The 23,823-nt window shown below is 43.2% G+C and overlaps 1 pseudogene; it reads right to left on the bottom strand.

Annotated features, from left to right (window-relative positions):
- Positions 1-1,954: 1,954 nt before the first annotated feature.
- On the bottom strand, positions 1,955-7,896 carry LOC118623726 (annotated as a pseudogene).
- Between the last annotated feature and the right edge of the window lie 15,927 nt (positions 7,897-23,823).

Below are 23,823 nucleotides of genomic sequence, written 5' to 3'. Positions count from 1 at the left end.
TCTTGGTTCTTGCCAGTGTATGAGATGGAAGAGGGGTTGAGAAATAGGACGTTTTTGAGAGGATATTCCAGCCTTCTGGGTGCACATTTTTTTGGAGTCTTATCCTTGGTATATGGGGTGAGAAAGGGGCCATTATGTTTTAATTCTTTAAAAGCTTTGTGGCTTATCTCTATCCTTGGGCAGTGTCTGGTGTGTGTACAGACACATCTGAAATCCAGTCTCAGACTGACATGGTGATAGGAATGTTGAAAGGATCACATGGAAAGGAGATGGAATTGGCTCTTCCTTTGGTATACCTGACAGTGTTCTCCAGAGAAATAGAACCAACAGGGTGGATAGAGAGGTGGATAGACAGACAGACAAGAAGATAGGGAGATTAAGAGAGCTTTATTTTAAACAGTTGGCTGATGTAATTGTGGGGACTGGCATGTCCCAAATCTGCAGAGCAGAACTACAACAGGCTGGGTTTCTATATTACAGTCCTGAAGCAGAACTTCTCCTTCAGAAAACAGTAGTCTTTGCCATTAAGGCTTCCAACTGATCAAATGAGACCCAGCCACATTATGAAGGATAGTCTGCTTTACTTCATGTCTACTGATTTTAAATGACAACCACATCTAAAAAATACTGTCACAGCAACATCTAGACTGATGTTCGACTAAATGGTGAGGTACCATAGCCTCGTCAAGCTGACACATAATTATCCATGTATGAGGTAAGAGCATTCTCAGTAACAAGCCTTTCAGAAACTGTGACTTCCCTGTCTGAGTCAAGGAGAAGGATATAGTGCCCTTTCTAGTATTCATAGAGGAAAACACCAGGTCTGGAAACCTCTGGCCAGCAAAGAGGTACAGAAGGAGTGAGCGGAGGATCTCAAAGAAGATTTCCTGGGCCAGGCCTGAAAGTGACAGACATCACCTCCCCGCACGTTCCCCCTGCCATACCTAACAGCCGTGGAAACTGGGAAGCATAGTTTAGCAGTGCTCTGAAAAAAAAGGGAAATAAATTTATGTCCAGTGTCTGTCGCAGAGAGGTAGAGTCAAAGATTCTAGCTTCAGAGACTAATTGGATGATGGGACTATTAACTAAGATAGGGCATACAGAAGAGAAGATGTGATGGAAAGATACTGGGTTCGGTTGTCAGCATGTGGACTGGAATGCCTTTGGACCATGCAGGTGAAGATGTCCCGCTGGCAACCTGAAATGAAAGCCTGGAGTTCAGAAAAAAACATTGGCATTGAGAATAAGGATGAATTGTTAAAGAGACAAGTGGAGAGCCCAGCTAGTGGAGCTCAGTGGTTGATCCATGCACCAAGAGGTCACTGGTTCGATTCCTGGTCAGGACACATGCCCAGGTTGTGGGCCCGATCCCCATTGGGGGGCATGCAAGAGGTGGCCAGTCGATGTTCTCTCTCATCAATGTTTCTATCTCTCTCTCCCTCTCCCTTCCTCTCTCTCTAAAATAAAGGGGAAAAAATTAAGAGACAAGTGAAAAAAAAAGAACTGGTGAAAGAGTTTTTAAGTTGAGAAAAGAGCAAGCAAGACGGGATCTCAAACATTAGGGGAGTAGAGCGTCCCAGGGAAGGGAGTAGTCAGCAGTGTCAATGGTAATAAAAAAACGAAGAGAATTCAGAAAATGTTGATTGTACTAATGATTATTTTCTGTCTTCTATGTTCAAAATTCCTCTCTCAGGTTGTCTCCTGAGAGTGGATCAACCAGTTTACAGTAAGATCTTAATATCTGGGTTCAAGGTGGTGGATTGAGCACAAGCATTTATCTTTTTCTCACCTAAAGCATTGTAAGAATAGCAGCAAAGGAATAAGAAAAGTGAATAGACTCACAGTAACAAACATAATAGTAGAGTCCTCAAAATATTTCTAGAAAACAGAGACTGAAGCGAGGAGTGTTGACATAGAGCAGAGGAAGCCCAAACCAGGAACAGCCAGCTTGAATCTAGAAGAGGCCAGCATTTGGGCGAAGCAAGGAAAGGGGAGAGCGGGAGTGAGGAGGGGGCCCTAAAAGGGAGGTGAGAGTAAAAGACAGTGAAAAGGGGAAGTGTGAGTAAGAAAGGTGAGCTAGAAGGTGGGAAGGGACTAATTTCTAGTAGAAACTCTGGACTGTCTCCTTTGAGCGGCACAGCTCTGACCACAGGCTGAGTGCAGAGGTAAAAGGCAGCATTACTGAGCTCTACTGGGAACACTGCTTGCCAGACATTGAAATGCAGGTGCTCTTTGTTGTTTTTTGGCTTCTTAAACCAACCTACATATCAATCCTGGAAAACTGACTATGTGACACAATAAAATGTGATGATCTGTCTTGGCAAGAAAGAATTGAGGGAGGTCTGCTGTGGAAGAGGGGACATGTTAGATTACCTAATCACTGTCTTTAAAAACAGGGATTTGGGAGGCACAGTCCGTGTTGACGAAACAAGAAATGGAGGCTGAGTCGGCAGTTTGAAGGTTCCGATGTGACTGGTGGAGGAACTGAAAGTGGTGCTTTGGCTGAATCAGGGGTGAGAGCAGGTACACAGCAGGCGGTGAGAGGAAGTTAGAGCCTTGCCCATCAGAACAGGAAGTTAAGAGGCAATGTGTCAAGTTCATAAGTCAAGAAATATTATTTATAGATATAAAAGTAACTGTAAGAAAAATTTACAACACAAGTCATTAAAAGTGGTTTCCTCTTGGATGTGGGACAAAGAGAAGGCAGTAATAAGAATGCTTTGATGTGTTCTGTATTGATTTTTTTACTTCAAATAACTTTTTATTTTTCAATTACATTGACCTACAATATATTAGTTTCAGGTGTACAGCTCAGTGATTAGTCATTATATAACTTACTAAGTGATCATCTCAATAAAGCTAATACCCACCTGACACCATACATAGTTATTACAATATTATTGACTATATTCCCTATGCTGTACTTTACATCCATGACTATTTTGTAAAAATCAATTTGTATTTCTTAATCACATCAGCTTTTTTACCCATCCCCCCAAATCCCTTCCCATTTGGCAAACGTCAAAATGTTTTCTCTGAGTCTCTTTCTGCTCTGCTTGTTTATTTTTTTACTTCAGTTTGATAGATATGTATTGCCATTTTACTATATATTTTTTAAAATCTCTCCTTCTTCTTCTTCAAAAAGAGCCTTTAACATTTCATGTAATACTGATTTAGTAGTGATGAACTCCTTTAGCTTTTTCTTGTCTTGGAAGCTCTTTATTTGTCTTTCTATTCTAAATGACAGCTTTGCTGGGTAAAGTAATCTTGATTGTAGGTTCTTGTTTTTTATCATTTTGAATATTTCTTGCCAATCCCTTCCAACCTGCAAAATTTCTATTGAGAAATCTGTTGATAGTCTTATGGGAGCTCCCTCATAGGTAACTAATTGATTTTCTCTTGCTGCTTTTAAGATTCTATCTTTGTTTTTGTTTTTTTGTTTTTGTTTTTTTATCCTCACCCGAGGACATTTTTCCATTTTTTTGTACAGATAGAGTGGGAGGGAGAGAGAGGAACAGAGAGAGAGGGAAACATCGATGTGGAAGGGACACATCGAGTGGCTGCCACCCGCATGACCAACCAGGGCCGGGGACAAACTGCAACCGAAGTACGTGCCCTTAGCGGGAACCGAACCCGGGTCTCTCCGGACCGCAGGCGGACGCTCTAACCGCTGAGCCAAACCGGCCAGGGCTCTATCTTTGTTTTTAACCTTTGGCATTTTAATTATGATGTGTCTTGGTTTGGGCTTCTTTAGGTTTATCTTGTTTGGGACTCTCTGCACTTCCTGGACTGGTATTTCTATTTCCTTTACCAGGTTAAGGAACTTTCCATCATTATTTTTTTACATAGGTTTTTCAATTCCTTGCTCTCTCTCTTCTACTTCTGGCACCCCTGTGATGCGAATGTTGGTATGCTTGAAGTTGTCCCTTTGATTATTTTAACCACGTGGTTAAATGTTTTCATATATAAAAATATATACTGATATGGGAAGATCTCCAAGTAATACAATCAGGTTTTACAAAGCATGTCTCAGAATGATATATTCATTATGATGCCGTTTACATAAAAAGGAACAAAACACAAAATAGTTTCTTATGTTCTAGGTACATATATCTGCATGCAAATGCACAGAAAAAAGGGTCTAGGAGGATTTACACCAAACTGATAGCAATGTTTCCCTCTGGTGGCAGGCTAGGGCTGGGGATGAAGGAGCAGGTGGTAACAGGGAGAGTCTTAGGGTCAACACTGCATAACCCCTGGTGTGCAATGTCAATGTGAATTTGTGCCACACTGTGGTCCTGATCAAGGGAAGCTTAGCATGATCTGTACTGTTTAGGTTTTTACAATAAAAATATATTACTTTTGCAATAAAAGTAAACTTAAAAAAAAATGATGGCTGATTGTTAATGTCTGACAATCATTCAATGTGTTATCTCTCTCAGGAGCAAATTATTTTTATTAGGGGGAAAAGACCTTAACTCCAAAGAATGAATCTCTAATGAAACTCTAATAGAGATCAAGGTAGGTTACAAGGGTATTCATGTGGATCAGGAGGGATTCCCAAGGTTCTTAGCATTGCCCCATGTGTGCAATTTTCAATCCTGTACATGAGTGACTATGTGGTCACTAAGCTTTTCCGACATCTGATGCTTTTCATAAATTAAACTAGAAGATTCCTCTGATACAGGAGCAGTGGGTTAATGCCACAAAAAGATCCTTGTGACTCCCTGATTCCTTTATCATTCAAAATAAACAACATAATGGCAAATCCATCATATCCTGGTTCCCCCAAATATCCAATTACCCTCTCTGGTTACCTGATTCTGTGGGTCACCTTCCTAGGAAGTTCCCTGGGAAGCCTGTGTGAAATGGGGACTAGTTAACGGGATGAGGAAAGAGAAAAATGTAGTAAGTAATTAATTATGTTTTAGCTTAGTCCCCTCCACAGAATCACAAATCTCTGGAGAAGTCATATGTCTCTTAGATTTACAAAACATTAAAGAAACAAGGTTGTGAGTTTGGGTCCTAAGTCACAGTGGTCACTTCAAGATGGAATTCTTGAAATCTTCATTTCTCATCTTTAGCCACAGTCCAGATTTGCCACAATCCAGATTCAAAAGAAATATATTCTGGCAATTCTATGGCAAATATATTACACCTTTTGCTGCATTTGAAATTAAGACAGGCCCGACAGCACATCAGGGCTTTGAACAAATGGAGCCTTAGCACCTACAGACAACATGGAATTGCCAGGGGGTATTGTTTAACGCAAGTGGTCTTCATTTTACAAAGACATTGACATAATTACATAATATTAGGGCTCGAAGATATTTCAAGTCTTTTTACAGTTAAGGAACTGAAGCTGATGCTGAAGAGCTTGTTCTTCACAATGTAAGATGAGTTCTTCACTATTTTAAGATGAGGTGTGCAAAGGTCTGGAGAGTGCAGCAGTGGGGTGTGTTGGGACTCGGTGTAAACTGTAGGGAGAAAATGTGTTGGTTCTTTTGCTAAGATCTGGGGGTTCATTCAGAACCCTCTTGTCAGAAGCAGTTGGCCAGAAATACTTGTTAGTGCTGCTGTGAAATGTGACTTTTAAATTATTGTGGTTTTGTTGTTAATATTTTATCTGTTTCTTTATTATTACTTGCATGGTTCAGCATCAGAAGTTGTCACCTTTTTATATTGCTTGAGGGTTGAAATAAGAGTGTGGTGCCCCCCCTTCCCCCCAAAAAAGTACCATCCTACCTGTTCATGGCAGTGGGACCATGAATCTGGCAGATGTGAGCCCTAGCAGCCCCATCAGAGCTACATCTGTGCTGTGGGTCATGGGGAGGTGTTTTCCTGGAGACGTTTAAGATGCCCAGTCCCATAATTTCTATTGCATTTTAAATAAATTGGAGAACTATTTAAAGGAAACATCTATGTCTGGGGGCCACAAATAGAATTCATTTCCAGTGACTGCCTGGAGCACAGTGCTGGATGGTGTTCTAAGACAGAAAGGAGTGCGGCGATCGATTAGTAATGCCTGCATAGGCACCTATGCTCGCATTTACTGTGAGTCTAGCACAGCACAGAATATGTAGTAAATGCTCCCTGCGTATTTGTTGACTGAATAAATAAATCAGTGAAGAGTTGCCATTGCAGGGGTGGTTCAGAACATGCTACCCCCAAATATGCCCATTAGGCACAGAGATTACTTTAAGCTGAAGGCACCTGAGAAACAGCAGATGCAGGAAGGGATCTCTGACCTCCCATTTTCTACCTAAAAACAAGTCATAAAATGTCCCATGAGGAAGACGCCTTTCCTGTAACAGGAAGGAAAAAAATACATTATCGCCTTTGATGCCTAAAAGAACCTGTATGAACCAACATCGTGTGTGATCACAACAACTGAAAGCCAGAGTGTGGTAGAAAAGTAAACTCCATGTTTCCAGTGAGATATCAGGGCATCACTGCTGGCTGGCCCTTTGTTTTACCGGTTTAAAGAAAAGTTATGATTTACATTATTCAGCAAACAATATTCAGAAGCTTAATTAGCAGGCTCAAGTTGAAAGTTTAAAAGACAGTCCCCTTCATTTTCTTTTTTGGTAAATGTTTTATATAAAACATAAAATAAGGTTCTATTTTTAAAATAAAACATTATTTTTAATAGTAAATATATATATGTTTATATTTCTTTTTAAAAAAGACATTTAGTAACAGTACTTCAGAAGACTGGATTTAAGACCCCAACCACCCTGCCGCTGTCCCCTGGCTCAGATACATTAGAGCAAAGGCTCCTGGAGAGGCATGTCCACCTGGCTGTGGGCTTTGGACTCAAGGTAAATATACTCCACTCCTTTATGGTCAATAGCTTCTGCCTCATATTCACTGAGCCGCCCTGCATCCCAAGGTAGACTCTCTCTGCCATGCTGATGAATAGGCCTGTGTCCACCACACCTGGGATCATTTATTTTTAATCCTCACCCAAGGATATGCTTATTGATTTTAGAGAGAGGAGAAATGTGTGTGTGTATGTGTGTGTGTGTGAGAGAGAGAGAGAGAGAGAGAGAGAGAGAGAGAGAGAGAGAGAGAGAGATGAGAGAGAACATCGACTGGTTGCCTTCCCTACGTGCCCAACCAGGAATCAAACCCACAACCTCTCAGTATACTGGAAGATGCTCCAACCAATTGAGCCACACCAGCCAGGGCCACACCTGGGATCATTTTGATAATTGTGTTCACTTCATTCCATTTGTGCACCCAGTCAAACTTCCAGGCCAGGATAAAATTCCCATTATCTGTCACCATGGGACCTGCCTTGTGGGTGTCCATTCAAAGTTCAACCATGCCCCCAAACTTCTGAGTCACAGCTGGGCTCACTGGGACATAAGCCACCGGGATGACCTCAGTGGAAATTCCTTTGTGCCCGTGATCCTCAGGGTTCTTTGGCCTCTTCCTGAAATCGGTAACATGACGAAGTGACTGGCATAGCCCGCCACAGTCTTCTCCTGGGTCAGACAGCCTGCAACGCCCTTGATGAGACTGAGACCAGCATCGGCTACATCAGCACCATAAAGGATGAGGTCAATCTCTGGGTATTGGCCCAGATCACTGAGAGTTAAGCTCTACTGCAGGATGAGCTGATGGCCCGGAAGGAAGTGGGAATACAGACAAGGTTCACATTCTCTTGTTTCACTCTTTTAGTGATTCACTGCACAGCACGGACAATTGCAGAACCACTTCCAACTCCCAGCACTTGGCCATTCCTCACATGAATCTCCAACACCACATGGCTGGCAAGCTTCTTGGCCTCCTCGGCCTTGGACATGGTGAAGGGGCCGGGAAGATACTGTTGGTGCTAGTTCTGCCTGTGTCCCTGGAAATCCCAGACAACACGCGCCTTGGTGGCTGCATGTGGGAGCCCGGGACTCTCAGCTGTTCCCACCAGAGGCTGCTCCTGGGCCTTTAGGGCAGCAGGGCCAGGATCCGCAGGTAGAGGATGCTCAGGAGGACAGCCCTTTATATAATCCTCTTAGAATTTTTTGTTGTTGTTGTTCTCATGCATTTTTCTCAGACTCTGCAGCTTAGTTGGCCAGGGTGAAGGTGTGCCTAAGCCCAAGGTCAAAACTGTCTCTCTGAACCCTGACAACAACAGCTCAGCTTGGTCCATCAACATGGTTGTCCGGGTCAATACCAGGTTCCCGGCTCAGCTTAAGGAATCAGGTGAACAGAGAATCCATGTGGGCAATCAAGCATTAAAGTAGCTTACAGCTCAGACAGAGAGAAGTGGTTAAGGAGGAGGGATGGAGGGAGTGTCCAGAATTAATGACCCTTTTTATAGTAAACTTGATACCAAATGTGGCACTATCCCAATGATCTGCTTGTTACCTTGGCTATGAGAATATCCCTGAGACCTTGTCAGCATACAATCATTCAACAAACTGTCTAACCACTTATGATTTATCAAGCACTCGCAAGACCCTGGAGAAAAGAGATAAGGAAGTCCATGCCTTCGAGAAACCAATAGTCTGAAAACTGGATACAGACACATAAATAAATGCATGGAAAGAGGGTTATGGATTATTAAAGAAGTAACCCTGACATTAGAGGGCTCTGACCAAAGAAACCATACTGGAGATTAGAATAGACAATATAATTTGCAGAGCCCAGTGCAAAATGAGAATGCTGAGCCCCTTATGTAAAAGTTATTAAGACTCTCAAGACAGCAGCATTAGAGCATTAAACCAAGCATGGGGCCCTTCTAAGTGCAGGCTCCTGTGTTACTATGAAGGTTGCACATTCATGAAGTCGGCCCTGTTGGAGATTCTGGTCTCCAGAAAGATAAAGACCAGCCCTGAGAGGACTCAGCCCAGTATTTGTGAAAGAAGTGGTCAGATCATTCAGAATCACTCCTGTGCTTTTCCTGCACCAAGGATAGCTGTTAATGAGACTAAGCATAGGGACACTGCGGTGATTCTTTGTGTCTCAGTCCTATGTCTACATCGTCTGAAATCAGCAGGCTCCTCATCCATATCTCCCTGCACAGCTCCTCAGGATCCACAGGCAAGTGATTCCAAGGCAGCTTATTCTGTGTCTAGACTGTTAGGTAGCCGAGATCAGTCTTCAGAGGTCTGATTAGAGGTGAGTTCAGCCAGATACCCTGGGTTCCTGAAAATGCATGCCTTGGTCCACTGGGGAACCAAGAGCAGCAACTGTTCTTGAACATGCCAACAGCTCTAATAAGAGTGAAGAGTGCTTAATTAAAGAAGTGATTAGCGCCCTGGCCGGTTTGGCTCAGCGGTTAGAGCGTCGGCCTGCGGTCAGAAGAGACCCGGGTTCAGTTCCCGCAAAGGGCACGTACTTTGGTTGCAGTTTGTCCCTGGCCCTGGTTGGTCGTGTGGGTGGCAGCCACTCGATGTGTCCCTTTCATGTCGATGTTTCTCTCTCTCTCCCTCTCTCTCTCCCTCCCACTCTATCTGTACAAAAATTGGAAAAATTTCCTCGGGTGAGGATTAAAAAAAAAAAAAAAAGAAGTGATTAGCTTTGTATATGGAAAGGAAAAATTAAAGAAACAAATGCACAAAGAAGCACATATATCGATAACTTTTAGTTGCAGAGGTGAGGGTTTGAAAGGGAATGCTTATTTATTTGCTGGTTTGTAGGGAGAAATGCAATGCTCCGCATCCTCTTACTCCACCCTAGGAAGAAGAGTGTTTGACCTAAGTAAAGTCAAGGACATAATGGGGTCTGTGGTGTGAGGAGTGGAACTTTTGATATAATTAACAAAGAGGTAACGTATTAGGAATGTAATTATTAGTAGTATGCCTCTCTTGAATTCACAAGGTTCGTTTACAACAATTATTTTAAAGGATTAACATTTAATAATAATTCAATAGTCTGTTAATCATTTTCATAGATTCATTACTGCTCAGTCAAATATGCTATTTCTCAGTTATTTTTAATAAATTATGTACAAAATTCTTGTAAAAAAACAAAGAGGTTAAGAGCTCTGCTTTGCCAATGGCTAGTCTCCTGGATTTCTATCTCTTTTTGTTGTTTCTTCCCTTGGATCCTTTTTTTTTTATCTTTTCAGCTGGTGTGGTAAGAGAGACTTGGGGTGACCATTTGCTTGGGAGGGTCGCCTGCTAGGTGAAGACCCAAGGATGGGTGGCGAAGACCAGCGTTGCTCCGGTTCCGCTAGGCCAGTGGTTCTCAGCCTTCCTAATGCACGATGCTTAAATACAGGTCCTCATGTTGTGGTGACCCCAACCATAACATTATTTTTGTTGCTACTTCATAACTGTAATTTTGCTACTGTTATGTCTTAGGCGACCCCTGTAAAAGGGTCATTTGACCCCCAAAGGGGTCGCGACCCACAGGTTGAGAACGGCTGTCTAGAGAAATGCTCTCTTTCCTGTGTTCTTTCCTTTGGGTTTGCCCTTCCTGCTTCCCCTTGTCATGCGCTTGATAGCATCCAGAGGCCAGAATTCAGGGGGTATGCCTGTGGAAAGGAACTAAGCCTGCTCATGATCTAGGTCTTTGCTAGAGGTGACAAAGGAAAGCCTTGACCCGCATGTGGTTGAGCCCAACTAACAGGGCTAAAGGGTTTGAGGTCTTACAGTCATAAACCTGCCATTCGCATGGAAAATCCCTTCCGTCTAGCTCGCTCATGATGCTTTGATTTGGCTTCACTGCACTTTGTGACTTGTCCTAATTCAATTAAATCAAATTAAACCTAATATGGGCAAGACAGCTCTATTCAGAAACAAAATTTTATTATACTTGTGAAGAAATAAGTTTATTTTGACTTGTTTATGACAATGATTAATTAGTTACCATTGCATCTGATAATGCTGTTCTGGCTAAAGTTGGTCTCAGTCTTTACCAAGCAAAATTTTATTCCGAAATTTGACAAAGACCAGCAGAGGCAGGCAGTATGCTTCAAAACTCGCACTAGATGGAGGGGGCAGCCAAAGGGCATTTGAGGAAGCTGCTGAGCAGAGTTCCATCTCTGGCCTTGCTACTCTTCTCAAAGTCTGGGTCCCGTTTTCCTGTGATTCTCAGAAATGGCCCCTGGTATGTGCACAGCATGCTACTAACCCTGGAGGTCACCGATCCCGTTAAGCATTCTTATTCCTATTCAATTTGGTCTTCTCTCAGTGGCTTGGCCTCTAACTAGTTACACCATATATTTTGAAAATTTTGTTCTACTGTAAAAAATTAAAATAGTCCCTTATTGTCTTAATCTTTTCACTTACTACCTCCCCTCCTTCATGGCTTTAACCGAAACTTGGATTGCCCTGGAGGATGCTGTACTCTGCATCCCTCTCGGGTGCGCACAGCTCTATCTGGTGGCCATGGTAGTTTCTTTTGGCTCCCGGCTTCTTCCCATAGAGTACTGCTCTTTCACCTTCTTTCAAAATCCTTTCCTTTGAAAAAAATGAATCACCACAAACTAAATGGCATAAAACATCACAAACGTATATTACCTTACAGAGGTCAGAAGTTCAAAGTGGGTTTCACTGGGCTACAGTTAAGGTGTCGGGGTTCTGAGTTACTCCTGGAGGCTCTAGGAGATCATCTGTTTTCTTGCTTTTTCCACCGTCTATGGGCCTCTTGAATTTTTTGGTTTGTAACCCCTTCCTCCATCTTCAGAGCTGCCAATCACATGACTCAGACCTCTGCTTCCGCGCTCATCACAGCTCTTTTGCCTCTTTTTTTTTTTTCCTTTTAAGGAGCTTTGTGATTACATTGATCCCATCTGGATAATCCAGGATAATCTCGCCATCTCAAAACCCTTAATTAGTCACATTTGCACAATCCCTTTTGCTGTGTAAGGAACATATTCATAAGTTCTGGGGATGAGGACATGGACATGTTACTCTACCTCTCTCCACCCCTATAGCTCCCAGCTCCAGAAAGCCCAGTCATTCCCCTTATGCATGGGGTTCTCTGGTGCAGAGATCTCCTCTTCAACCCTTCCATAGTCTCCAGTGAGTTCTAGCCTGGATTTCTTGATTCCTTGACCTCGTTTATGCATTCACCTTGCCCTTCTAGGTCTTTTTTATTTTCATTTTCTGCAACCCTGGGCTTTGTCAACACTCAAGTTTGTGCCTTTCCAAGTTCTCCTTCAGAAATCCTGCTCAGACCAGTCTCTTCTTCCCACTACACGTGCTCTTTGACCTCACAAAGACCTGGAGTCGCGGAATTCTGATCTATAAACCAACTGCTCTCTGGTTAATCCCTTCAGTGACAAGTTTATCAGTAACTCCATATCCTCTGTATCTTTGGCCTCTGTTCTCTCCTTCCTCGGCCAACTCGGGCCCTTGCAGAACCACACTGTGCGGGCTTCAGAGTCGAGTGGGAAAGAAGTCCATCACTGCCCCGTCTGGTGCCCCGCCACACCTGCTTCATCGAGCTGCTCACATGCCCCTCGTTCTGGTGAGCTGCCTCGGGCTGGTTCCGTGTTGAAAATTCCCCAAACACAGACGTCTCCTCAAACATCCCACACAACCTCCACATCCCTCAGTCTTGGCATACTATGTTTCCTCCGAATCCCAAGAGAAAACGGAGGCCACACGAGTCGGAGCATCCCGCATTTGCTGCTCTACCTGAAATCCATCTCTTCTTGCTTCTTTCTGTCAGCTGAGAGGGAGAAGGGGCCTTCTTCCTGTTGAGGGTCGAGCCCCTGTCCTGTGTGCTAAATCCCATCTCCGTCCATTTCCTCCTCTTTTAGACATCCTTATTCTTTCTCCATCCACTCTTCTTCATAAACACACTCAAGTTTTTCTGGTCTGGACACAGTCCTTCCCTTTATACACACCTACCCTCAAGCTACTCATCCAACCTCTCTTTCTCCCTGCAAAGGTACACCACAGATAAACTGCCAAACATCACCAAACCTGGAAGGAGCACACTCCTTCAGGGTAAAACGAGGAAAAAGAAAACTTTCGACTCTGGTCGGTATTCTCAGTGGTTAGAGCATCGGCCCGAGGACCAAGGAGTCCCGGGTTCGATTCCCGCCAAGGGCACCTACCCCGTTGCGGTTGTCCCCAGCCCTGGTCGGGGTCATTCGGGAGGCAACCAGTTGATGTGTCTCTCTCACATTGATGCCCCCCCCCTCTCTCTCTCTCTCCCTCCCTCCCACTCTATCTAAAGATAAACGGAAAACTATCCCCGGGTGAGAACTTAAAGAAGAAAAGAAAACTTTCAGTGATGAAGTTGTCCACTTCTGGGATAATCCAGAAGTAGAACAGGATACAGGTCCGGCGCCTAGCCCTTATACAAGATCTTGGGGTGGGGGGATTCTCTTTGTAAAAGGAACACAAAACTAGGTGCAGATGTGCAAGGCCTTGGGAGGGACAGGTAAAAGGAATGGGTCCTGAAGCTCAACCCTTGTTAGTTTCACAGTAAATCTACCCCTGCCCAGGTGATGGTTTAGGACATTCCAGTACTTGAGAATGTGGCTGAGAAAATATACACCTAGAAACTGCATTATGCTATTTGAGAAAAGTGCTTTCCCGAAGGTAGTGAGTATATCATTGCTAGTATTCAAGAAGATTTGGGGGAAACATAACCAAAAAAATTTAAGCTATGTCTTACATTCTGTTTGTGGCAAGGGATACCAGCTTCCTACTTATGCTCATAATGAAAAATTTCTTTTAAAAATCTTTATTATTAATTTTTAAATAAGTTAATTTTTATAAATTAAGCTAATAATAGTACATACTGGGGGTATATGGCAAACATTGTGAAGACAGTATGAGAATAATCATGTTTGGGAAGCACTGAACCAAAGAAATGGGATGGATTCTCCAAAAGAAAAATCCAGAGAAATAGAATTTGTCAGTGCGACCCCACTGTTGCACAGGGAGAAGGTACCACAGCCCATAAGCACGAGCACCTGAACTATCTGACATCCATTCCATGGCCCTGGGCAGTTTTGCTCAGCGGTTGGAGCGTCAGCCTGCAGACCAGAGAGACCCGGATTCGGTTCCCGCTAAGGGCACGTACCTCGGTTGCAGTTTGTCCCCAGCCCTGGTTGGTCACGCAGGTGGCAGCCACTCAATGTGTCCCTTTCACGTCGATGTTTCTCTCTCTCTCTTCCTCCCTCCCTCCCTCCAGCTCTACCTGAAGATAAATGCAAAAAAATGTCCTCGGGCCCTGGCCGGTTTGGCTCAGCGGTTAGAGCGTCGGCCTGCGGTCCGGAGAGACCCGGGTTCGGTTCCCGCTAAGGGCATGTACCTCGGTTGCAGTTTGTCCCCGGCCCTGGTTGGTCGTGCGGGTGGCAGCCACTCGATGTGTCCCTTTCACATCGATGTTTCCCTCTCTCTCTCTTCCTCTCTCTCCCTCCCACTCTGTCTGTACAAAAAATGGAAAAATGTCCTCGGATGAGGATTAAAAAAAAAAAAAAATGTCCTCGGGTGAGGATAAGGAAAAAAAAAAGAAAGAAATCCATTCCATGGTGGAGATGGATGCACAACATATCACAGGAAGGTGCCACCACCATATGTAGAGGATCCCTCTGGCTCTGCGTTCCTGCTTCCTTGCAACATTTTGATTATAACTAGGCTTTGCCTAAAAGCTATAATGCTCTCATTAGCAAACCACGAACACCCGGCTGGCTCGATACTTTATTACTCAGTACCGATTGATCAATCAACATTTTGGTTGTTTAACATGAGCTCTCATGGGCTTGGACCCCTGTGCTGGCAAACTTGTTTTCTGAGCTTGCCAGACTGAGGATTAGAGATAAATTTGCCAAGGTGTTATCACCTTTACATTGTCCAGGTGGCCAGCCTTTCCTCCTTCCTCAGGTGCCATCTGACCTGGGTTGTTTGCTTCTTGGCATTTCCAGTCAGCCTCTGGCCCTGTCACCCACGGGGACTGTTCCCAGGAAGTGTATTCAAGCTCTTCTTATCTGATTTGGGCTTAAATTCAGAGCTCATCTCCGCTGACCTCTCTTTCGATGCTTTTGAACATTTGATGCCTTCCATCTGGGTTTTTGGTTTTCTGTCAAAGTTTTAGAAAACTGTTTTCTGCCCAGATCCCACTTTGGCTTGCTGGTGAACATAGATAGCTCTATGGAAAAGGGCACAGAGCAGGACACTGGGGTCAGACCACTTGGGTTTAAATCCACTTACCAACTATAGTGGTCCTCTCCGTGGTTGTGCTTTCCACGGCTTCAGTGAAGCACAGTCAACCACAGCCCAAAAATATTAAATGGAAAACTCAAGAAATAAACAATTCATGAGTTTTAAATTGCATGCTGTTCTGAGTAGCGTGATGAAATCTCATGCTATCCTGCTCTGCTCTGCCTTGGATGTGATTCATCCCTCTGTCCAGTGTGTCCACGGAATACTGTCTGTCCACTGGTCACTTCGGAGCCATCTCGGTCTCAGTATCTCAGTATTTGTATCGTAATAACCTTTGTTTCACTTAATAGGATTCCCAAGTGCAATAGTGGTGATACTGGCAATTTGGATATGCCAAACAGAAGCCACAAAGCGTATGTATGTATAGAAACAAAAAACAATATCTATAGGGTTTGGTATTATCCATTATTTCAGACATCCACTGGAGGTCTTGACAGGTATACCCCATGAATAAGGGGAGAATACTGTATGTGAACGTAGGCAAATCACTTAATCTCTCTAAACCTCAGATTTTCATGTGGAAAACAGTAACAAATTCTCTTCTAAATAAAATTATTGCCAGCATTAAATGAGATAATCCATATGAAATGCAGTGCTTAGCATATGATGAACACTCAGTAAATGATAGCTGTCTTTTTTTCAACCACATCCATGGCTTCAATTACTATATGAAATAAACAAATGGATTTTTCCAGCCTTGAGTTTTCTCCTAAGAGCCAAGTTGGTATTTTAACTTCCTGCTGACATCTATAGGCTCCTCAAACTGAGCATATCTACAAGTGAACTCATAACAACCATCGTGCCCCAACCCCACCAAACATTTTTATCCTATTTCCACCTCTTATTATCTTATGGTTAACGTGTTATGATACACCCCGTCACCCAAGCCAGAAAATTAGGAGTAATTGTTGTACTGTGCCTCTCTCATACATCCCCTGCTTATTGGCCACTAAACCTTGAATTCTCTCCCAAATACTGCTCCCTATGTCTCAGATTCAGGCCCCACTGAGCTGTTGCAAATGCTTTCTAAAAGTTTCTTTTCTGCTCTAATTTATCTTCTACAATGCTTTCAGAGTTTTATCTTTCTTTAAAAATAAATCTATGGCCCTGGCCAGTTTGGCTCAGCGGTTAGAGCGTCGGCCTGCGGTCCAGAGAGACCCGGGTTCGGTTCCCGCTAAGGGCACGTACCTTGGTTGCAGTTTGTCCCCGGCCCTGGTTGGTTGTGCAGGTGGCAGCCACTCGATGTGTCCCTTTCACATCTCTCTCTCTCTCTCTCTCTCTCTCTCTCTCTCTCTCTCTCGTCTTCTTCTTCTTCTTCTTCTTCTTCTTCTTCTTCTTCTCTCCCCCCCCCCCCACTCTATCTGAACAAAAAATGGAAAAAATGTCCTCGGGTGAGGATAATAAATAAGTAAATCTATGACGTCACTGCTCTGCTTACTGCTTGCTGCGTAATAAACTCCAGGCCTTTCACATTCTGCTACAATGAGCCCCTCCTCTCCCCCTCCCCACCACCACACTCCGTCCGCACCTCCTGCACTAAGGCTTTGATCAGTGCTTTGCTCTCTCAGTGGTCCTACTCTTCTCTGAACCTTCTGTTCCCTCAACCTACAATTCCTCTCCTCTTCTGGCAAACTCCTACTCAACTTCAGTGTTCAACTCAAACATCACCTCCTCCGTGGTGTTTCCTCTGGATCAGAAGGCTATCAGTTCCTAAGGACAGTGCTGCCGATGTACTATCTGTCTCTGCTTTCTCCACTTGAGTGTGAGCTCCCCGACGGCGCTGGTCTCCGTGGGAACAGAAGAAAGGCAGCTTCTTAGAAGACAGCAAGCAGTCCTACCATTGGTTGAGCAATTGCCATGTTTCACACACTCGACTGAGCATTCTACATCTATTTCTCATTCAATTCACCTTTATAATCATTCCTTGTTTCATCTAATGTAACATCCATCTGGTAAAACTCCATCCCGGGTTGTCTTAGTCAGTTCAGGCTACCATAACAAAATCTCACAGACTGGGTGGCTTAAACAATGGAAATTTATTTTTCTCACCGTCCTGGGGACTTAGAAGCCTATGACCAAAGTGTCACCAGGGCTGGTTTCTGGTGAGAGCTCTCTTCCTGGCTTGCAGACAGCATCTTCTCACTATGTCCTCACATGGCCTTTCTTCGGTGCACACACGAAAGAGAGAGCTTGTTGGTGTCTCTTCCTCTTCTAATGAGGACACCAGTTCTATGTGGCTAAGGCTCTACCCTATGACCTCATTTAACACTTACCACCTCCTTATAGGCCCTATCTACAAGTACAGTTACATTGGAGGGGGGTTAGGGCTTCAACATATGACTTGCGGGGGGACACAGTTCAGTCCATAACACTAGTTGATTCTAATTCACTTCCTTCTCTTGTGCTTGTACCCAAGTATCCAGACACAGATGAAAGAAAAACGTACAACCGTGCCAACTAACCCAGCTGGTGTGGCTCAGTAGACTGAGCATAGTCCGATGGACTGAGAGGTCCTGGTTCAGTTCCAGGTCAGGGCACATGCCTGGGTTGCGGGCTCGATTCCCAGTATGGGGCATGCAGGAGGCAGCCGATCAGTGTTTCTCTCTCTCTCTCCCCCTTCTTCTCTCTAAAAAGTCAAATAAAACATATGTTTAAAAAAACAGCCATACTAACTAGTTTCACTTTAAAACCTCAAGTGAGCCCATCCAGCAGGTCTACATACATTCCTAGCCCATCTGCTCACCCACTCTCTAAGGGGACTGCTTCACACTTTCTCCTTTGTCTTCAATAGTTCCAACATGCCTTCCTTTCTCCTCATCCTCAGCTGAAGACTTAACTTCCTATTTCACTCAGAAGATCAAGCATTCATCTCCCCACCTTTCTGCATCTGTTCCCCTAACACTGGGTGAACCGTCCTGAATGTGAAAGACCAGGATGCCACACTAAGACCAGCTTTTCTTTTTTTCTTCCTTTTTTTAAAAAAAATTTTTATTTATTAATTTGTTTTCGTTACAGAGGTTTTTCCTTTTTCCCCCATTGACACCCACTTCCCCTTCCCCCCTTTATTGTCCCACCTCCCCATCCCCAGCTTTATTGTCCATGTCCATTGGTCATGCATACATGCATGTAAGTTCTGTGGTTCATCTCTTCCCCCACACCCTTCCTCTGAGGCTCGTGAGCCTGGACCCCACCTCCATGTCTCTGGGTTAATTTTGTTCAGCAGTTTGTTTAGTTCATTATATTCCACAAATAAGTGAGATCATGTGATATTTGTCTTTCTCTGTGTGGCTTGTTTCGCTTAGCATAATACTCTTCAGGTCCTTCCATGCTATCTTAAAGGATAAGAGATCTTCCTTTCTTACAGCTGCATAGTATTCCATTGTGTACATGTACCACAGATTTTTAATCCACTCATCTGCTGATGGACACTTGGGTTGTTTCCAGATCTTAGCTATTGTAAATAGTGCTGCTATGCTCACCCGAGGACATTTTTTCATTTTTTGTTCAGATAGAGCGGAGGAAGACAGAGAGAGAGAGAGAAACATCCACGTGAAGGGGACACATCGAGTGGCTGCCACCCGCACAACCCAACCAGGGCTGGGGACAAACTGCAATCCAGGTACATGCCCTTAGTGGGAACCAAACCCAGGTTCTGGACCGCAGGCTGACGCTCTAACCGCTGAGCCAAACTGGCCAGGGCAATAGTGCTACTATGAACATAGGGGTACATATATTCTTTCTGATTGGTGTTTCAGGCTTCTTAGGGTATATTCATAGAAGTGGGATCATTAGGTCAAATGGTAGTTCAATTTTTAACTTTTTATGATAACACCATAGTGTTTTCCACAGCGGCTACACCAGTCTGCATTCCCACCAGCAGTGTATTAGAGTCCCCTTTTCTCCACACCCTCACCCAACACTTGTTCTTTGATGATTTGTTGATGGCAGCCATTCTGACAGGTGTGAGGTGATACCTCATTGTTGTTTTAATTTGCATCTCTCTGATGATTAGTGATGTTGAGCATTTCTTCATATGTCTTGGCCATTTGTATGTCCTTTTTGGAGAGGTGTCTATTTAGGTCCTCTGCCCATAAGACCAGCTGTTCAACTGTGCATGAATTCCATCCCCCTCGCCAGCCCTGCAAGAATCCCATTTCCTATATCATCAATTTCCCCCTTTTATTGGATAATTTCCTCTAGCATAAAATCTGAAGGATATGACATAGATATACTCTCTCCCAGCTTAAAACAATGACAACAAAAACAAAACCAACGAAGTTCCATAGGGCTCATGACTTCTAGTTGTTGCTTCATTTTGCTTTGCAGAAAAATGCCTTGAAAGCATGATGAGAAGACACATTATATCCCTTCTGCAACACCCATTCTCTGGAACCCACACCGGTGAGGTGATCCTCTCCCCACTTTACCAAAACCAAACTACTTGAGGTCACCAATAGTCTCCCAGTTAACAAACAAACCAAAGAGCAGTTTTCAGTCCTCATCTTACTCGACCTGTGAGCAGCCATTGACAGAGCTTATCACTAGCTCCTTCCTGAAATGCCATCACACTTGATTTCTGGGACAACTTGCTTCTCCCCTCTTAGCGTTGCTCATTCTCAGGCTCCTCTGATGGGTCTCCCCTCTTTCATCCCTCTATTGTGTGGAAACTCAGGGCTCATATCACTTTCTTTTCTACAATCACTTTCTAGGTGCCAGGATCTTGACTTTAACTATCATTTTTATCCTAAAAATTTACCAGTTTAACATCTCTAGGTCAGACCTCTCTCCTAAATGCCTTTTTGTATGTTCAATAGATACCTGCATATTCTTTTCCAGAATCGTTCCTCCTTTAGTGCTCCCTATCTCAGTAAATAGCATCATGATTCACAGCGTTGCAGGCCCCAAACCTTGAAGTCATCGTTGACTCTTTCTCTAACATCTTATATCCAATCTGCCAGCCAATCATGTAGATTCTAACTGTGAAATAGATCCAAGACTTACAAGTTCTTATCTTTTCTGCTGCTGTCAACTTGGTCCTTGCCACTAGGACTTCTCTCTTGAATTGTTGCCACAACCTTTTACTTCATAATTTGTCTCTCTACATTTATTCTTATGTCACTACCATCTATTCTTCACACAACAGCCAGAGTGTTCCTTTAAAAAGTAAACAAAGCCTATAATTTCTCTTTTTAGCACCTTCTGATGGTTCCCATCATACAGCATAAGATCTAAAGCCCTTATAGGGCTTAGTCCTATAGTATCTGACACAGGCCTTCTTCTCTGACCCTATCATCTGCTCCTCCTCCCTTTCTGTGCTCCAAACACATTGACGTGTTCAAGGAAAAGCAAGAGAGTTGAATGTATGTCTACCTCTGTGCCTCTGCACTTGCTGTTCCTTCTGCCAGGAACCCTCTTTCTCCAGATAGCCACAGAGTTTGCCCCCTTACTTCACTTGAGTCTCTACTCAAGGGTCACTTCCCCAGAAAAATTTTCCTTGAACTGCCTCCCCCTAATCTAAATAACATACTTCATCACTCTGTCTCCTTAACTTGCTGTATATTTCCTCATAGTGCAGATCTTGATCTAACATGCTATTTTTAATCTATTTATGTTTCTCATGCTAGAATGCTGACAGTTTTCTGCACTGCCATATTCCCAGCACCTAGGACAGTGTCTGGCACACAGTGATGGCTTTTATTAGTTTGCAAGAGCTGCCCTAACACAGGACCACGGACTGGATGGTTTAAGTAACAGAAAATGTGATCTCACAGTTCTGGAGGCTAGAGGTCCAAGGTGAAGGGATCTGCAGGGTTGGTTCCTTCTCAGGGCCATGAGGGAGGGATCTGTTCCATACCCACCCTAATGACTTCACTTTAACTTTATTACCTCTGTAAAGACCCTACCTCAAAGTAAGGTCACATTCTGAGATACTGGGGGTTAGGGTTTCAACTTAGGAATGTGCTTACTGAATTTCTGTTGAATTAATGAATGCATGAAGACCGGCTGGCTGGATAAATGAATCCTCAAAACAGTTCATTATATAACAAGGTACTAATCCTTGCCTGTCAGCATAACATATAATTATTTTCCCCATTTATTGTTCATTTTTTAACTTTTTATGTCTCATTAGAACATTGTCTTTATATTAATCCAGTCACATTCTCAAACGTGTATCAACTCCACTTTTTCTATGGTGGAAAAGACCCATTCAACCTAAGAGATAGCTAATGTCAGTTTTATCAAGGGTCTCTATGCTGTATATTATTAACAACAAGACCCCTTGCACTCCTGTATGAATTAATCAGAAATGAATTTTTATCTTGCAGCAATATTAATATACAGTAGGGGTCAAAGCATAGAGAAGGGTAAAGAAACAGGCTGGGACATGTAGGATAATCTTTTTGTTTAATAATCCTGAGAGATTATGGTGAAAAGGGTACTAGATGTGTGATCTAAATTCATTAGAGAACACTCAAATACCTCAACTTTCTCCTACTGAACATCACTCCTCCCTTTACTGGATTCTAGAACATAGGCATAAGAAAAAAACAAGATGATACACAGTAAATCCTCAAGGTTGTTGATAGGTTCTGAAATTTTAAGCAAAAAGACGATTTTATCATAGGCTAATTTATTTTAAACAAGAATTAAGTTCTCTTGGTGTTTCGTCAGTGTTGTAATGGAACAATGTCATATTCAAGGGCCTGCAGTATAGTAAATACATTAAGATGCTCCTGGGGGAAGAGGCAGTAACAAGCACATGAATCAGGTGTGAGGATTGAAGAAGTATCACTCCGCATTTTGTGGGACCTTTGGTTACGTAAAGAATTCCTTAAACTTATAAGTAGACAGACAAGACAAAGAGTAGCTAAATACAGGACTCATGATGTTTGATCAATGTTCACAATTCTGCAGAATATCATCCTGTTGTGTGAACAGCCTACTGAGAAAAACTTACATAAATGGAGCTCAGTGTCACAGTAAATTAAAATTTAGAGCCAAACTAATCTCACACATTCAATAATTAGCATCATTATGGTGGTGCTTGAAAATTACGAGTAAGTGGGAAGTGGTTCACTTGGTGATTGTAATTAGCACCTTACAGTCTAATTAAAAATGTCTAGGATTGGCTATAAAGGAAGTAAGGCAAAACATGACTGAGCAGTCTCCTGTGTTGGGACCCTGTTGAGAAGACTTAGAATTCCAGAACCCTGAGGCCCACAGCAATAGACAGTTTCCTTGGTCCAGCTGGGGCACCCAGGGACCTCCAGCAGTGTGGACACTGGTATCCGGGCTTTACTTGACTGTTCCCTCCTTCTAGAATCTCTCCTCTACATCAAGGTAAGTCTTTCGCATGTTCGGATTTCGTCAAAGGTGCCAGCCAGATGCATATACTCACTTCATCCTCACAACAACCTCATAAGGAAGAGGCACTGACATGGTGGGTCAGAACTAAACTTCTAACATACGTAACCTTATTTCCTCCTGCCTTCTATAGCTGCCCCCAGTTCTCAGGTCAAGGTAGGAATTTGGTGAACGGTAGAATCAGCTAGAGAAGCTGAGACACAGGTGCAATAGAGGAAGTCCAGAAACAGTGCAGAGTGTACTGTCTGGGGACTTAGGTGGCAGGAGGTGTCCAAGGTGGCAGAGCGTTGGCTGGAGAGGTCCATGACAGGAGGAAGTCCTGGCCAGTGAACAAAACAGTGGTGGAGGGTCTTGGAGATCTATGTCATATATAGATCTAGCAGGCTGATCCCACAAGGCCTCCCCCAAGATTGTCAGGACACTTCCTGTGGGAAGGTGCAGAAGTTAACGGTCTAGGTCCAGTCTTAGAGGAACTGGGGTACCATGTAAGAAACCAAGGTAAGGATTCGGTTATTGGAAAATGGGGTACCAGGTCAGTGAATGCCTGACTGAGACTGACCAAATGCTATACAACCTGGTCTGAAAACTTGGAGCTCCTTAATTTTCCCTTGACAGAGAGGACTTACTGCACTTGAGACAAGATTAATATAAGCACCTGTGTGAGAACCAGAGGCCCTCTGAAGGAATCGTTGCAGCTATATTTTGTTTGTCTAACTCCTTGTTTTTATCACTGCAATAAAGGATAGATTAACATGTCATATCACAGAGATGCATTGAACGTGTTTGATCTTCCACTTTAAATAACATTCTTCTCCTTTTTCTTTTACCTCGATCTTAGACCTTGCACTAAGGTTAGTAATTTACTATGGGAGAGTCCTTGAGACTTAACACTCAGGAAATAAGTTATGCCAGGGAAGTTGCCTAGATACATGGAGTTTGTTTGCCAGTATTTGTGTTAATTCTGTGTGTGTGTGTGTGTGTGTGTGTTAATTCTTGAGCTACCCCTTTGAGTTTTGCCTTCAACTCATTGCATTTTCTCTGTTTTAAAAAAGACTAGATTTGTTGAAATCCCTGGGAATAGATGAGATCATGAATATTTTCTCCAACCTAAAATGGTTTGACCTATTTCATCCCTTTTCAATATTTTAAGTTTTGCTACTTGTTTTATTTTATGAAAGTGGGGTATGGGATGTGGTTGTTAATAGTAAGGAAGTACAGGCCAAACATCTGAAGATGATCGAAGTGAGGACTGTTTTGGGCAGCTGTACAACAAAGCAAATGCCTATTTTTTGGTGTGATTAAGCTTAAGTTTAAAATGAAA

Source organism: Molossus molossus, unplaced genomic scaffold (assembly GCF_014108415.1).
Source record: "Molossus molossus isolate mMolMol1 unplaced genomic scaffold, mMolMol1.p scaffold_m16_p_10, whole genome shotgun sequence".
NCBI classification, from domain to species: Eukaryota; Metazoa; Chordata; class Mammalia; order Chiroptera; family Molossidae; genus Molossus; species Molossus molossus.
The sequence above is the reverse complement of the archived record's forward strand: the minus strand, read 5'-3'. Positions and strand labels throughout refer to the sequence as shown.